This window comes from Ranitomeya variabilis, chromosome 4, assembly GCF_051348905.1.
Source record: "Ranitomeya variabilis isolate aRanVar5 chromosome 4, aRanVar5.hap1, whole genome shotgun sequence".
NCBI classification, from domain to species: domain Eukaryota; kingdom Metazoa; phylum Chordata; class Amphibia; order Anura; family Dendrobatidae; genus Ranitomeya; species Ranitomeya variabilis.
The window spans coordinates 681,933,956-681,947,201 of record NC_135235.1 but is presented as its reverse complement, the minus strand read 5'-3'; the positions used below and the strand labels follow the sequence as shown (position 1 = coordinate 681,947,201).

Genomic DNA, 13,246 nt, shown 5'->3' with positions numbered 1-13,246 from the left:
GTAGTTTTGTACTGGATTCTGGAGTGGATGGGTAGCCAGTGTAAAGACTGGCACAAGGTAGAGGCATCGGTGTAACGGTTGGTGAGGAATATGATCCTGGCAGCAGCATTCAGGACAGATTGGAGCGGGGAGAGTTTGGTAAGAGGGAGGCCGATTAGTAGAGAGTTACAATAGTCCAGACGAGAATGAATAAGTGAGACAGTAAGAGTTTTTGCAGAGTCGAAAGTAAGAAAAGGGCGAATTCTAGAAATGTTTTTGAGATGCAGATAAGAAGAGCGAGCCAGTGATCGGATGTGGGTGGTGAATGAAAGCTCAGAATCAAGGATGACCCCAAGGCAGCGGGCATGTTGCTTGGGAGTAATGATTGAACCGCACACGGAGATGGCAATGTCAGGCAAAGGTAGGTTAGTAGAGGGAGAGAACACGAGGAGTTCAGTTTTTGACAGGTTCAGTTTCAGATAGAGGGAGGACATGATGTTAGAGACAGCGGTAAGACAATCACTGGTGTTTTCTAAGAAGGTCGGAGTGAAAGCAGGAGAAGAGGTGTACAATTGGGTGTCATCAGCATAGAGATGGTACTGGAACCCAAATCTACTGATTGTTTGTCCAATAGGGGCAGTATACAAAGAGAAGAGGAGGGGGCCTAGGACTGATCCTTGAGGAACCCCAACAGTAAGGGGAAGGTGAGAGGAGGAGGAACCAGCAAAACATACAGTGAAGGATCGGTCAGAGAGATAGGAGGAGAACCAAGAGAGAACGGTGTCCTTGATGCCGATGGAGCGGAGCATAGTGAGGAGGAGTTGATGATCCACAGTGTCGAATGCTGCGGAGAGATCCAAAAGAATTAGCATGGAGTAGTGACCATTAGATTTAGCTGTTAGTAGGTCATTAGAGACTTTAGTGAGGGCAGTTTCAGTACAGTGTAAAGAGCGGAAGCCAGATTGAAGAGGGTCGAGAAGAGAGTTATCTGAGAGCTAGCGGGTAAGACGGGAGTGGACCAGGCTTCCAGGAGTTTAGAGATGAAGGGAAGATTAGAGACAGGTCTATAATTAGCGGCACAATTTTGGTCGAGGGAGGGTTTTTTAAGTAATGGATGTATGATGGCATGTTTAAATGAGGAGGGAAAAATACCGGAAGTGAGGGAAAGGTTGAATATTTTTGTTAGGTGAGAGGTGACAGCCGGGGAAAGGGACTGGAGGAGATGTGACGGAATGGGGTCACTGGTGCAAGTGGTCGGGTGAGAAGATGCAAGGAGCCTGCTTACTTCTTCTTCAGTAACTGGTTCAAAGTCAGAGAGTGAACTAGATGCAGTGGGGGAGGGAGGACAGTGCATGGTATGAAGAGATTGGGAGATGATTTCCTGTCGAATGTGGTCAATTTTTTCTTTGAAGTAATTGGCCAGATCGTCAGCGCGGAGATCTGTGGTTGGGGCCTGCTCTCTTGGGTTGAGTAGGGACTGGAAAGTGTCGAAGAGACGTTTAGGGTTATTGGACAGTGAGGCGATGAGGGTGTTGAAATAGGTTTGTTTGGAGAGGTGAAGGGCAGAGTTGTATGTTTTTAGCATGAACTTATAATGGATGAAATCTTCGGGTAGATTAGATTTTCTCCACAGACGTTCGGCGCACCTGGAGTACCGCTGCAGGAAACGTGTTTGCAGCGTGTGCCACGGTTGTCGCCGTCTGTGTCGAGTTGCTCTATGTATAGGAGGAGCAGCTTCATTCAGGGCACTTTGCAGGGTTTCATTGTAATGGTTCAGAGCAGAATCAGGACATGAGATGGAGGAGATTGGGGCCAATGAGGACTGCAAGTTCTTCATAAGTTTCTGGGTGTTAATGGCCTGTATGTTTCTATAAGTGTGGAAAGTGGGGGGGTGACCTGAGTGGGATGGCAGTTCTTGATAGAGAATGAAAGAAGGTTGTGGTCAGAGAGCGGGAGAGGGGTGTTTGTGAAATCATCCACTGAGCAAAGTCAGGAGAAGACCAAGTCAAGGGAGTTTCCATCTTCATGCGTTGGAGAGTTAGTATGCTGCGAGAGGCCGAAAGAGGAGGTTAGAGATAAAAGGTGAGAAGCAGACGGGGAGAGGGGAGAAGCAAGATATATATATATACATATATATATATATATATATATATATATATATATATATATATATAGTTAACAAGTACTGACATCTCGGTAACACATTGAATAGGTTGTCCCCACACACAGCCCCCCGAGAAAGCAACACTATGCGAAAAAGGCGTCGGGGCTTCTGGTGCGCGCGACTGTTCACTGTCCCCCTTCCCCACATGTGTAAGCAATAGCTTGTTTGCACTATGGGCGGCACTTTAATCTCTGGAGGCTATGAGCATGTAGAGGGGTATAGGTCGCTGTATCCACAAGAATTGGTATAGGAATGTAGCCCACATCTCCTGGAGATATGCGTATTTCTAAATATTATTTCTGTGCTCAGTGCAATATATGCTGTGTTATTCACCAACATTAGGGGTTCAGTTCTATTCGTGCTGCCTGGTTTCTTACCCTTTATGAACCTTTTTGTCGTGTAATTGTAATTTTGATTTGTTACGTATCGTGGCTAGTTACCGTATGCCAATGCTATTTAAGTTAGGTTATTGGATCAACAAAGATTTTTGTTACTTTATCTATATATCCAGCCTCAGCTTACATCTTACAATATATATATATATATATATATATATATATATATATATATATATATATATATATATATATATATATATATATATATATATATAGCTTTGTCGCCATAAAAGGAAAGGGGCCCGGACACATTTCTTGCACAAGGGTGCCAAGCTGCCAGTGTCCGCCCTTGCTGTTACACATCTTTTGTGATTTATTTGATTAAATTCCGTGCAGCCTACTATATATAGGAGAAAATACGCAACCTGTCAAAGATAGAATTTTGAAACACAAACACCATTTCATCTCTGCAGGGCACAATGTCTCACAATTAAGATTTCATGGCATAAAGCACGCACCCGGCCCCCCAGACGCGGGGGTGATCAGATACGCATCCTGAAACAAAAGGAAGCATTTTGGATCCATAAGCTACAAACCCTTTCTCCTAAGGGTTCGACTAGGGAATATGATTTGCCATTATGTGTTTCTGTACCCATTATACTGTATATTCACAATACATACTCTTTTATTCCTATGTCATGATGTTATAGGTATGGATGTTACCTCTTCTTTTTGATGAATCTGGCTCATTGCATTTCCTAATTCTGTATGTCCTCCTTCTTACAGAGTCACTTATATGGAATGAACTCTCCTGTTCCATGGCCTTTTCCCGCTGGATTTCCCCATCTCCATATTTTCCCACCTCTCCTGCTCGACTGCTACACCTCCACCGAGTAGAACATGGCTGTAACCCGATTTTTTTCACCCTTCTCTAAGGAAAACAACTCCAGTCTCACCTTCTGACAAGTGGCATGCATCCAAATTGGGCTCTGAAACACATATGCGGCCGAATCCATACCAGTGCAACGCGCTAACTGAGCGCTTCCGCCCATTAGAACGCACTGACTCTTCTGGATTACCTCACTTCCATTTTAGCCTCCCTATGTGATAGGTACCACATGGAGGTTATCCCCACCCCTCGCCGATATGACTGTCACATACTGACATAGACGATTCCACAGTAAGTGGCACATTGATTTTATTAGGAGTGATTATTCTGAGATACCCAACTATGATGTTAACATCATAGGTGGGTATCTCAGAATAATTACTCCTAATAAAATCAATCCGCCACTTACACCGGTATACAAAGAGACACGGGGTCTCATTCCCCTTATTTAATACACCGTACCAAACAGCCGTCAGGTAGGTTCTTTACTATACTACTTTCTCTTCAGAATAACGTGTGTTCTCCAGATATAAATATGGAGGATTGTTCTATGATTATCACTCTATTATTGACATGTTTCAGGTTTTGAACGATTACCACTCTCCGTGTGACTTACAAGATCACATATTTTTTCTTATGCTCTATATTGGTAGGTTTTATTTTATTATGTGTGATTTCATTATTTATTTTGTTTGCATTCTTTCTTTCTATTGTTAGTACACTGATGAAGGTCACTGTTTGACCGAAACATTTGGATACTGTACTAAAGTTTTGACAGCATTAAAATTACCTCAAATCTTCAAAAGTTGAGGGCCAAGTTTTTTTATCACAATATTTGTTTTTTGACCCTACTTGAACACCATGCCAGCAGTGCCAGCTTACAACACTGCTTAATAATGGTGTCTGGGCCTGCAATGTGCGAAGGTCTATTAGGCCGGGCCAGAGGCAGCGTCCAATAAGTTATTATATCGCCCCATATACATTAGACTATAGTTACATGAAAGCACTGATTTTGGGGGGGTTTGGGCGACTATAAAATGTATTTGGGGGCCTCCCGACAGATGATGTCAGGGCAGAGAAGGATCTGGCATCCTGAATTTCAGAGACTAATCTGTTTGTTCTTCCTGTAGATAATCCTCCTCTAGAGGAGTCTGGAGGTGACTCTCTCATACAGACCACAGGAAAGCTGGAATATTTGTGTGTATGGGGGAGTCGGGAGAGATGGCCGTCTGCCAAATGACCGTTCAGCCAACACTTATCTCATGTGTATGGGGCCGTTAGTACTACACTGACAGGCAGTGATGATACACGGCACTACAGTAGTACAGCGCATCACCGGAGCCATCAGAGGCTTGTATGATGTATGATCACACTAATCAGAGGGGTTTAAATAAGGTTTCAAGGGAAAAAAAACACAGTTTTAACAACCAGAAATATCCATCACTATAGGGAAACCAGAGTCACTACAATTAGTCACGTCACATCCATAACTACTTTATTATACTCTATTATCCTACACACAGTGAAGTATATACAAATCACAGATCCCACAGCAATAGCTTGCGTTGTGTCCCCAACCTCAAGAAGAAAAAAAAAATAAAATAACAAATATTTTTGTCATGTCACCTATGTGCTCCCAAATATTAGTAATGTCACCTACAGGTGCTTCTCACAAAATTAGAATATCATCAAAAAGTTAATTTATTTCAGTTCTTCAATACAAAAAGTGAAACTCATATATTATATAGAGCCGTTACAAACAGAGTGATCTATTTCACGTGTTTATTTCTGTTAATGTTGATGATTATGGCTTACAGCCAATGAAACCCCAAAAGTCATTATCTCAGTAAATTAGAATAATTAACATAAAACACCTGCAAAGGCTTCCTAAACGTTTTAAAAGGTCCCTCAGTCTGTTTCAGCAGCTCCACAATCATGGGGAAGACTGCTGACTTGACAGATGTCCAGAAGGCAGTCATTGACACACTCCACAAGGAGGATAAGTCACAAAAGGTCATTGCTGAAGAATCTAGCTGTTCACAGAGTGCTGTATCCAAGCATATTAATGGAAAGTTGAGTAGAAGGAAAAAGTGAGGTAGAAAAAGGTGCACAAGCAACCTGGATAACCGCAGCCTTGAAAGGATTGTTAAGAAAAGGCCATTCAAAAATTTAGGGGAGACTCACAAGGAGTGGACTGCTGCTGGAGTCATTGCTTCAAGAGTCACCACACACAGACGTATCCAGGACATGGGCTACAAGTGTCGCATTCCTTGTGTCAGGCCACTCATGACCAATAGACAACGCCAGAGGCGTCTTACCTGGGCCAAGGATAAGAAGAACTGGACTGTTGCTCAGTGGTCCAAGATGTTGTTTTCAGATGAAAGTAAATTTTGCATTTTATTTGGAAATCAAGGTCCCAGAGTCTGGAGGAAGAGTGGAGAGGCCACAATCCAAGCTGCTTGAGGTCTAGTGTGAAGTCTCCACAATCAGTGATGGTTTGGCGAGCCATGTCATCTGCTGGTGTAGGTCCACTGTGTTTTATTAAGACCAAAGTCAGCACAGCCGTCTACCAGGAAATTTTAGAGCACTTCATGCTTTCCTCTGCCAACAAACTTTTTGCAGATGGAAATTTCATTCTCCAGCAGGACTTGGTATCTGTCCATACTGCCAAAAGTACCAATACTTGGTTTAAAAGCAACAGTATCACTGTGCTTGATTGGCCAGCAAACTCACCTGACCTTAACCCCATAGAGAATCTATGGGGTATTGTCAAGAGGAAGATGAGAGATACCAGACTGTTATGATCCTTAGTGGTTGAGGATCACAAATTACTCCAGCTAAGTAACAAACATAGGACAAGCTCTAGGGAGGTGGAAAGCTGGACTGACCGCAAATCTGAACCTAACCAAACACACTAGAAGTAGCCGGTGAACGTGCCTGAATTCCTAGACGTCTCGAGCCAGCCTAAGGAACTAACTACCCCAAGAGAGAAAGAAAGACCTCTCTTGCCTCCAGAGAAATAATCCCCAACGATATAGAAGCCCCCAACAAATAATAACGGTGAGGTAAGAGGAAGGCACATACACAGGGGTGAAAGCAGATTAAGCAAATGAGGCCCACTAATACTAGATAGCAGAAAATAGAAAAGGGAATCTATGCGGTCAGTAAAAAACCCTTACAAAATATCCACTCTGAGATTTCAAGAACCCCCACACCAACTAACGGTGTGGGGGGAGAAACTCAGTCCCCTAGAGCAACCAGCAAGCAAAGAAATCACATTTTAGCGAGCTGGACTAAAAACATAATGAACACTGATAATCAAAAAATGATCAAACAAAAACTTAGCTTGTCTTGGAGAGACTGGGAGCAAGGTAGACACACGGAATCTGAAGAGCACTGAATACATTGATAGCAGGCAAGGAACTGAGTATCCAGGTGGGCTAAATAGAAAACCAACCAAGGATAACGAACCAGCTGATGAAGCCAACCTGCAGAAAGACAACACTACACAGTACCGCTTGTGACCACTAGAGGGAGCCCAGAAATAGAGTTCACAACAGTACCCCCCCCTTGAGGAGGGGTCACCGAACCCTCATCAAGACCCCCAGGGCGATCAGGACGAGCTGCGTGGAAGGCGCGAACCAAATCGGCCGCATGAACATCAGAGGCGACAACCCAGGAATTATCCTCCTGACCATAGCCCATCCACTTAACCAGATACTGAAGTCTCCGTCTAGAGATACGAGAATCCAAAATCTTCTCCACCACGTACTCCAATTCGCCCTCAACCAGCACCGGAGCAGGAGGCTCAACAGAAGGAACCACAGGTACCACATACCTCCGCAACAAAGACCTGTGGAACACATTATGGATGGCAAACGATGCCGGGAGATCCAAACGAAAAGACACCGGGTTAAGGATTTCCAAGATCTTATAAGGACCGATGAAGCGAGGCTTAAACTTAGGAGACGAGACCTTCATAGGAACATACCGAGAAGACAGCCACACCAAATCCCCAACACGAAGTCGGGGACCCACACCGCGGCGGCGGTTGGCAAAGCGCTGAGCCCTCTCCTGTGACAATTTCAGATTGTCCACCATATGGCTCCAAATCTGCTGCAACCTATCCACCACAGAATCCACCCCAGGACAGTCAGAAGACTCAACCTGACCTGAGGAAAAACGAGGATGGAAACCAGAATTGCAGAAAAAAGGCAAAACCAAGGTAGCAGAACTAGCCCGATTATTAAGGGCAAACTCGGCCAATGGCAAAAAAGTCACCCAATCATCCTGATCAGCAGAAACAAAACATCTCAAATAAGTCTCCAACGTCTGATTAGTTCGCTCGGTTTGGCCATTAGTCTGAGGATGGAAGGCCGACGAAAAAGACAAATCAATGCCCATCTTAGCACAAAAAGTTCGCCAAAACCTGGACACAAACTGGGATCCTCTATCAGACACAATATTTTCAGGAATGCATGCAAGCGAACCACATTCTGAAAAAATAGAGGAACCAAATCGGAGGAGGAAGGCAGCTTAGGCAAGGGCACCAAATGGACCATCTTGGAAAAACGATCACACACCACCCAGATGACAAACATTCTCTGAGATACTGGCAGATCCGAAATAAAATCCATGGAGATGTGCGTCCAAGGCCTTTTCGGGACAGGCAAAGGCAAAAGCAACCCGCTGGCACGAGAACAGCAAGGCTTAGCCCGAGCACAAATCCCACAAGACTGCACAAAGGAACGCACATCCCGCGACAAGGAAGGCCACCAGAAGGACCTAGCCACCAAATCTCTGGTACCAAAAATCCCAGGATGACCCGCCAACACCGAAGAATGAACCTCGGAAATAACTCTGCTGGTCCATCTATGCGGGACAAACAGTCTCTCTGGTGGACAACGGTCTATCCGCCTGAAATTTCTGCAGCACTCGTCGCAAATCTGGAGAAATGGCAGACAAAATCACTCCCTCTCTAAGAATACCAGCCGGCTCAGAAACTCCCGGAGAGTCAGGCACAAAGCTCCTAGAAAGTGCATCAGCTTTCACGTTCTTCGAACCAGGCAGGTATGAGACCACGAAGTTGAAACGGGAGAAAAACAACGACCAACGAGCCTGTCTAGGATTAAGGCGCTTGGCCGACTCGAGGTAAATCAGATTTTTGTGATCAGTCAGGACCACCACACGATGTCTAGCTCCCTCGAGCCAATGACGCCACTCCTCAAATGCCCACTTCATAGCCAACAACTTCCGATTACCAACATCATAATTTCGCTCGGCAGGCGAAAACTTTCTTGAAAAGAAAGCACACGGCTTCATCACAGAGCCCTCAGAACTTCTCTGTGACAAAACAGCCCCTGCTCCAATCTCGGAAGCATCAACCTCGACCTGAAAGGGGAGAGAGACATCTGGCTGACATAAGACTGGAGCTGAAGAAAACCGGTGCTTAAGCTCCCGAAAGGCCTCCACGGCCGCAGGAGACCAATTAGTCACATCAGAGCCCTTCCTGGTCAAATCCGTCAAAGGTTTAACCACGCTAGAAAAATTAGCGATGAAACGACGGTAAAAATTAGCAAAACCCAAGAACTTCTGAAGACTCTTAACAGACGTGGGCCGAGTCCAGTCATGAATAGCCTGGACCTTGACTGGGTCCATCTCCACAGCAGAAGGAGAAAAAATAAAACCCAAAAAGGAGACCTTCTGTACTCCGAAGAGGCATTTTGAGCCCTTCACAAATAAAGCATTGGCACGCAGGACCTGAAACACCATCCTGACCTGCTTCACATGGGACTCCCAATCATCAGAAAAGACCAAAATGTCATCCAGATAAACAATCATAAATTTATCCAGATATTCACGGAAAATGTCATGCATGAAGGACTGAAACACAGAAGGAGCATTAGAGAGTCCAAAAGGCATCACCAAGTACTCAAAATGGCCTTCGGGCGTATTAAATGCTGTTTTCCATTCATCTCCCTGCTTAATGCGCACAAGATTATACGCACCACGGAGATCTATCTTGGTGAACCAACTGGCACCCTTAATCCGAGCAAACAAATCAGATAATAGTGGCAAAGGATACTGAAATTTGACTGTAATTTTATTCAGAAGGCGATAATCTATACACGGTCTCAAAGAACCGTCCTTCTTGGCCACAAAAAAAAATCCTGCACCAAGAGGGGAAGAGGATGGGCGAATATGTCCCTTCTCCAAAGACTCCTTTATATAACTCCGCATCGCGGCATGCTCTGGTATAGACAAATTAAAAAGTCGTCCCTTAGGGAATTTACTACCAGGAATTAAATTTATAGCACAGTCACAATCCCTATGAGGGGGCAGGGCACCGGACCTGGGCTCATCAAATACATCCTGGTAGTCAGACAAAAACTCAGGGACCTCAGAAGGAGTGGAAGAAGCAATAGACACCAATGGAGTATCGCCATGAATTCCCTGACAACCCCAACTAGACACAGACATAGCTTTCCAATCTAAAACTGGATTATGAGCCTGCAACCATGGCAGACCCAAAACGACAACATCATGTAAATTATGCAGAACAAGAAAGCGAATCACCTCCTGATGAACGGGAGTCATGCACATGGTCATTTGCGTCCAATACTGAGGTTTATTCTCAGCCAATGGCGTAGCATCAATTCCCCTCAGAGGAATAGGAAATTCCAAAGGCTCCAGGACAAAACCACAGCGCCTGGCAAATGACAAATCCATCAGATTCAGGGCAGCACCCGAATCCACAAAGGCCATAACCGAGTAGGACGACAAAGAACAAATCAAAGTAACAGACAAAATAAACTTAGGCTGTATAGTACCAATGGTGACAGGTTTAGCGACCTTTTTTAAGCGTTTAGAGCATGCTGAGATAACATGAGCAGAATCACCACAGTAAAAGCACAACCCATTTTGACGTCTATGACTTTGTCGCTCAATTCTGGTCAGAGTTCGATCACATTGCATAGACAGGTCTCTGTTCAGAAAATACTGCCAAAGGATGAGCAGATCTGCGCTCCCGCAAACGCCGATCAACCTGAATGGCTAAAGCCATAGAATCACTCAGACTTGTAGGGGTGGGGAACCCCACCATAACATCCTTAATGGCTTCAGAAAGACCTTCTCTGAAATTTGCAGCCAGGGCACACTCATTCCATTGAGTAAGCACTGACCATTTCCAACATTTTTGACAATACACCTCTGCTTCATCCTGCCCTTGAGAAATGGCCAGCAACGCTTTTTCTGCCTGATTCTCAAGATTAGGCTCCTCATAAAGCAGTCCAAGAGCCAGAAAAAACGCATCCACATTAAGCAATGCAGGATCTCCTGGCGCCAGAGAGAAGGCCCAATCCTGAGGGTCGCCACGTAACAAGGAGATAACAATCTTTACTTGCCGAGCAGAATCACCAGAGGAACGAGGTCTCAGAGATAGAAATAACTTACAATTATTCTTAAAATTCTGAAACCTAGATCTATCTCCAGAAAACAACTCAGGAATGGGTATCTTTGGTTCTGACATAGGGCTATGAATAACAAAATCCTGAATACTTTGCACCCGTGCAGCAAGATGATCCACACTAGAAGTCAGAGTCTGAACATCCATGTCTGCAGCAGAGCTCAAAACCACCCAGAGTTCAAGGGGATGAAAGAAGCTAAACAGACTGCAGCAAAGGAAAAGCGGGAGGAAGGAAAAAAAAAAAAAAAAAATGTACTTAGGTCTTCTTTTTATCCCACTTCTGCGATGCATTAAACACCTTTAGGCCTGTTATACTGTTATGATCCTTAGTGGTTGAGGATCACAAATTACTCCAGCTAAGTAACAAACATAGGACAAGCTCTAGGGAGGTGGAAAGCTGGACTGACCGCAAATCTGAACCTAACCAAACACACTAGAAGTAGCCGGTGAACGTGCCTGAATTCCTAGACGTCTCGAGCCAGCCTAAGGAACTAACTACCCCAAGAGAGAAAGAAAGACCTGTCTTGCCTCCAGAGAAATAATCCCCAAAGATATAGAAGCCCCCAACAAATAATAACGGTGAGGTAAGAGGAAGGCACATACACAGGGGTGAAAGCAGATTAAGCAAATGAGGCCCACTAATACTAGATAGCAGAAAATAGAAAAGGGAATCTATGCGGTCAGTAAAAAACCCTTACAAAATATCCACTCTGAGATTTCAAGAACCCCCACACCAACTAACGGTGTGGGGGGAGAAACTCAGTCCCCTAGAGCAACCAGCAAGCAAAGAAATCACATTTTAGCGAGCTGGACTAAAAACATAATGAACACTGATAATCAAAAAATGATCAAACAAAAACTTAGCTTGTCTTGGAGAGACTGGGAGCAAGGTAGACACACGGAATCTGAAGAGCACTGAATACATTGATAGCAGGCAAGGAACTGAGTATCCAGGTGAGCTAAATAGGAAACCAACCAAGGATAACGAACCAGCTGATGAAGCCAACCTGCAGAAAGACAACACTACACAGTACCGCTTGTGACCACTAGAGGGAGCCCAGAAATAGACAACACCAGACCCAACAAAGCAGAGGAGATGAAGACTGCTATCAAAGCAACCTGGGCTTCCATAACACCTCAGCAGGGCCACAGGCTGATCGCCTCCATGCCACGCTGCATTGATGCAGTAATTGATGCCAAAGGAGTCCCGACCAAGTATTGAGCACATTTACTGAACACACATTTCAGAAGGCCAACATTTCGGATTTTAAAATCATTTTTGAAGCTGGTGTTATAAAGTATTCTAATTTACTAAGATAACAACTTTTGGGTTTTCATTGGCTGTAACCATAATCATCAACATTAACAGAAATAAACATGTGAAATAGATCACTCCGTTTGTAATCACTATATATGAGTTTCACTTTCTGTATTGAAGAACTGAAATAAATTCACGTTTTGATTATATTCTAATTTTGTGAGAAGCACCTGTACACGTCCATTGCTTCAGCCATGCGGAGTGAAGACCTGGAATGTCCCCATTGGAGTTTCTGAATTCTGTGGGGTCTCCTGGGTGTCCCCGCAGGGGCTCACTATAAGGATAGGAGCTCCGATAATGTTACTGAGGAACCTTCACCACAAATTATGTAACGGCGCAATGTCGTGTGTCCGCGGCTCAGCCCGGCGTTACTGGGGCCACTATTCTTATAGGAAACTAAGGGGGAAATGTTTCCATTACCACGTCTCCCCCCTCGTTACCAAGCGACACATCCCCCATTATAGGCGTCTGCTGCTCCGACCTGTATTTACTATGAGCAGAAACAAAGCACAAGGTCAATCACTGACAGGAGCCGTCACATGGGGAACACTGCTTGTTCAAGGGCGGAGACCCCAAAATCTCCATATATGAGGGGAAACGGGAAACGCTGCTTACCAGAAAGCTCCAACAGACGACGGCGTATCTGTAACCAGCCTGACCCCTCTGTCCGCAGCTGCTATGTCACTGTACACACCACACAGGGGACCCAAAAGAGCCTCCTCAGTACTGAAGGGGTTAATGTCTGTCCCACCCCCGCTAAGTGATGGGGAATCTCCAGCACCTACCTCCACCCTCAGAGCCGCACTCCACATATATGGCTGCTCTGTGTGCACAGGACCTGTGATGAGGTCACAGGAGGGGAGGAGTCAGGGGTCACATGATCAGGGGCCTCAGTGTATGCAGGACTCTGCTGTGCTGGTTGTCATGGTGCTGGATGAGGGGAAGTTTATGTGTGGGGTCAGGAGGGGTTTACAGTGTGGATGTAGCAGAACCGTGAGTGTACGAGGTGTACAGAGCAGAGCCGTGTGTATACGAGATGTACGGAGTGAAGCCGCGTGTGTACGAGGTGTACGGAGTGGAGCGGTGTGTGTAC

General features: G+C 44.9%; 1 protein-coding gene across 1 annotated transcript in view; it reads right to left on the bottom strand.

The window, feature by feature from the left end:
• Positions 1 to 12,998, bottom strand: part of LOC143766384 (uncharacterized) — a 109,769-nt gene extending 96,771 nt beyond the window's left edge. The window contains exon 1 of the mRNA XM_077254033.1: positions 12,939 to 12,998. The gene's annotated coding sequence lies outside the window, so the exon portion shown is untranslated. The remainder of the gene's footprint in view (positions 1 to 12,938) is intronic.
• Positions 12,999 to 13,246: the final 248 nt, after the last annotated feature.